Source organism: Clupea harengus, chromosome 8 (genome assembly GCF_900700415.2).
Source record: "Clupea harengus chromosome 8, Ch_v2.0.2, whole genome shotgun sequence".
NCBI classification, from domain to species: domain Eukaryota; kingdom Metazoa; phylum Chordata; class Actinopteri; order Clupeiformes; family Clupeidae; genus Clupea; species Clupea harengus.
Window position 1 is genome coordinate 22,902,180 of NC_045159.1, and position 5,000 is coordinate 22,907,179.

The following is a 5,000-nucleotide window of genomic DNA, read 5'->3' on the forward strand; positions in this document are numbered from 1 at the left end:
AGAGATCTACATGGAGAGAGAGCTGAGTTTTAGAGAGCTCTACATGGAGAGAGCACTTCGACTAGTGCGTAACTTGCAATTACAGCAGTTACATTTCTGCACTTCTTTTTCTTTTTTATTTAATTTTGTTATATTTCTTATGCAAAGTAGTATTTATTTTTACACCAGGTTCTATTGCTCGTAGCTTGAATATTCTCTCCCTTGTACGTCGCTTTGGACAAAAGCGTCTGCTAAATGACTAAATGTAAATGTAATGTAAATGAGAGAGAGCTGAGTTTTAGAGAGATCTACATGGAGAGAGAGGTGCGTTTTAGAGAGATCTACATGGAGAGAGAGCTGAGTTTTAGAGAGATCTACATGGAGAGAGAGGTGAGTTTTAGAGAGATCTACATGGAGAGAGAGGTGCGTTTTAGAGAGATCTACATGGAGAGAGGGGTGCGTTTTAGAGAGATCTACATGGAGAGAGAGCTGAGTTTTAGAGAGATCTACATGGAGAGAGAGGTGAGTTTTAGAGAGATCTACATGGAGAGAGAGGTGAGTTTTAGAGAGATCTACATGGAGAGAGAGCTGAGTTTTAGAGAGATCTACATGGAGAGAGAGGTGAGTTTTAGAGAGATCTACATGGAGAGAGATGAGAGTTTTAGAGAGATCTACATGGAGAGAGAGCTGAGTTTTAGAGAGATCTACCTGGAGAGAGAGCTGAGTTTTAGAGAGATCTACATGGAGAGAGCTGAGTTTTAGAAAGATCTACATGGAGAGAGAGCTGAGTTTTAGAAAGATCTACATGGAGAGAGAGCTGAGTTTTAGAAAGATCTACATGGAGAGAGAGCTGAGTTTTAGAGAGATCTACCTGGAGAGAGAGCTGAGTTTTAGAGAGATCTACATGGAGATAGCTGAGTTTTAGAGAGATCTACATGGAGAGAGAGCTGAGTTTTAGAGAGATCTACATGGAGAGAGAGCTGAACATAATGCAAGGCAACTTGGTCAGAAGAAGTCCGAGAACTGATTTGTGGGGGACTCATACCTCTGATTCATCACTGCCAGTGGTGTCACAGTAACTCTGGCCTTCTAAAGGAGACCTGCACCAAGTAAAGACTGCTCCGCAATTAGAGAGAGAGAGGAACAGGAGAGAGATCTCTATAGAGAGAGAGAGGGGATATGAATAATAGATATTCATATTAAAAAGAGTGAGAGAGCTTTATGAGAGATGACTCTTAAGTAAAAGAGCTGAACATTAGATAGACCCCCTTGGTTGAAAGAGCTGAACATTAGATAGACCTCCTTGGTTGCATAAGTATGCACACACACACACACACACACACACACACACACCAGTGCTATGGTGTGCAGAGGAGCTGCATAAGCAATCAGCAGTAGGAGGAAAGCTCTTCTCCAGTTTATACAAATCCTCCTCACCTCCTACAAGTGTTAACAGCCTACTGCTATAAACACACACACACACACACATACCGAATGCACACACTCTCACGTTGCATACCATACACCACACCTGACTCCATAACAAATCACACACTCCCTCAACCGTACCGCAACACACATAACGAGCGACCAGAGGATACTTATCTCTCTCTCTCACACACACACACACACACACACACACACACACACACACATACATACACACACACACACACACACACACACACACACACACACACGGCCAGCGTAGGCTCATCTCTGGAGATGGCAGTGTGTAATGAAGGCAGTGCTCAGACCATGCAGATGGGCTTCAGTCCCCCCCACATACACACACTCACACACACGCACACGCACACGCACACTCACACTCACACACACACACACACACACACACACACACACACACACACACACACAGAGACCATGCAGATGGGCTTCAGCCCCCCCAGAGAGCGTTTCCTCTCTAAACAGAGTTTTAATGCACCTCCGTGACTGCCTTTACATTTAGCCTTAAATCATTCACACACACACACACACACACACACACAAACACACACACACACATTTAGCCTTAAATCATTCATGGCATGAATTACGCATGAAAGGGGGCCACGCAGACAAATTAGATTTTGCAGCAGACACCGGCTCCTGAGCCACAGCAGACGAGCGAGAGGTAGAAGTGTGTGTGTGTGTGTGTGTGTGTGTGTGTGTGTGTGTGTGTGTGTGTGTGTGTGTGTGTGTGTGTGTGAAGAAAGTGTGTGATAGAGGAGTGAAAGTGTGTGTGTGTGTGTGTGAAGAAAGTGTGTGATAGAGTAGTACACGTGTGTGTGTGTGTGTGTGAAGAAAGTGTGTGCTAGAGGAGTGAAAGTGTGTGTGTGTGTGTGAAGAAAGTGTGTGCTAGAGGAGTGAAAGTGTGTGTGTGTGTGTGTGTGTGAAGAAAGTGTGTGATAGAGTAGTAAAAGTGTGTGTGTGTGTGTGTGAAGAAAGTGTGTGATAGAGTAGTAAAAGTGTGTGTGTGTGTGTGTGTGAAGAAAGTGTGTGTTAGAGTAGTGAAAGTGTGTGTGTGTGTGTGTGTGAAGAAATTGTGTGATAGAGTAGTAAAAGTGTGTGTGTGTGAAGAAAGTGTGTGTTGGAGTAGTGAAAGTGTGTGTGTGAAGAAAGTGTGTGTTGGAGTAGTGAAAGTGTGTGTGTTTGAGGAAATTGTGTGTTAGAATACTGACAGTGTGTTTGTGTGAAGAAAGTGTGTGTTACAGTAGTGAAAGTGTGTGTTAGAGTAGTGAAAGTGTGTGTGTTAAAATAGTAAAAGTGTGTGTCATAGTAGTGAAAGTGTGTGTGTGAAGAGTAAGAATACTCTGCCTGTGTTTCCCCCTCACCTGCCCGAGCCGCTCATGAATATCTAAAAAGCTTCAGAATACATCCAGCCTCTAACACACACACACACACACACACACACACACACACACACACACACACACACACTTATGTACAAACACACCACACACACACACACACTGTGATGGCCCAGCCGGTGAGCAGTGCCCCACATGGCTGAGTACAGCCAAACGAAGGCAATTAAGAGGCATGGTGTTGGATGGGCGGTACTACCCCAGAGGATTCTCATAGGGAACTCCTCCCCACCCAGGTGTCTCTGGTTGTCCCTCCCAGGTGCACTCAATCAATCAGGCAATCAGGAGCATTTTTAAACTCAACCAGAGGATACGGAAGCCAGACTGTCTTGAGCTACAGAGGAGTGAGAACCAGACGCCTTCCAAGACAGTCTCAGGGTAAGAGGCCCGCGACCTGCCTTTTATATTACTGAAGACGAGTAATCGCTCTCTATCTCTCTCTTGCCTCAGGAAGAGCCCGACGGAGCCCCTGACGCCAACGGCCAGACCGGTGAAGCTTCCTGAGTTACCTTTGTGTGCCCCCTCCCTTTTCCCCCTTCAGTTTGTACAATAAACCTAAGTTCTGTTCACCGCAACTCCTGTGTCTGACTTCTCTTTTCCAGTTTGTGTACCCACTGTTTGCCCTTGCAAGGCCAGGCTCCCACAACACACACACACACACACACTCACACACACACTTATGTACAAACACACCACACACACACTCACACTCACACACACACACACACACACCCCCACACATACACACACACACATACTCACACACACACACTTATGTACAAACACACCACACACACATACACTCACACACACACACTTATGTACAAACACACCACACACACACACACACACACACACTCACACACACACACTTATGTACAAACACACCACACACACACACACACACACACACACACACACAGGCAGGAGTAATCCCTCTGAGGACAGTCTGGGGAGGAGTGAGACATCCTCTTTTCTACCGTTTAAACACACACACACACACACACACACACACACACACACACACACTCACCCACACACACACACACACCCACACACTCACACACACACACACACACACACACACACACACACACACTCACACACACACACACGTAAACTCCTAGCCTGCGCTCCTTTCAGGAGTGTTCCGCTTGTAACGTTGGCTCTGAATAGACGGCGCGGCGCCCGCTGTCTCTCTATTGTAATCCTTTCTCTCCATTCATTTCTCATGTCTTTCACAGCACACAATCAATTACCCGCAGAAAAATGCCATCACACCACAGCACACGGCAGCCACAACAGCAGCCACCACAATACCAGCCATGACATGGCAGATTTAAACCCTTTTTCTTCCCCACGTCACTAATACAACCATGACATGGCAGATTTAAACCCTTTTTCTTCCCCACGTCACTAATACAACCATGACATGGCAGATTTAAACCCTTTTTTTCCCCACGTCTCTGATGAAACCATGACATGGCAGATTTAAACCCTTTTCTTCCCCACGTCTCTGATGAAACCATGACATGGCAGATTTGTGATGGAGTGATGGAGTGACTGTTGTGATGAAGTGATGGAGTGATTGTTGTCATGGAGTGATTGTTGTGATGGAGTGATTGTTGTGATGGAGTGGTTCTTGTGATGGAGTGATTGTTTTAATGGAGTGATTGTTGTGATGGAGTGATGGAGTGATTGTTGTGATGGAGTTTTTACAGGTTCAAACAGTAGGCCTATCAGCATTTTACCTGTCTTGAGTAAACTTTTGGAGGGAATTATATTTAAGCAGATCCAGCAATATCTTGCAGAAAACAACATTAACTCAGACATACAGCATGCATACAAAGCAGGTTACTCTACAAGCACTGCACTGACATGTCTTACTGACGAGTGGTTCAAACAGATTGACATGAAGTCAGTTGTTGGGGTGGTGCTCTTGGATTTCAGTGCAGCCTTTGACATCATAGATCATGAGCTACTACTCATGAAACTATCGGCGTATGGATTCAAAGATTCCGCTATTGATTTATTGAAGGGCTATTTAGTGAACAGGCAACAATGTGTTATGTTCAATGGCTCCCTTTTAAATATTGAGACACTTCAGTGTGGAGTTCCTCAGGGAAGCTGCCTTGGCCCCCTTCTCTGAGCTCC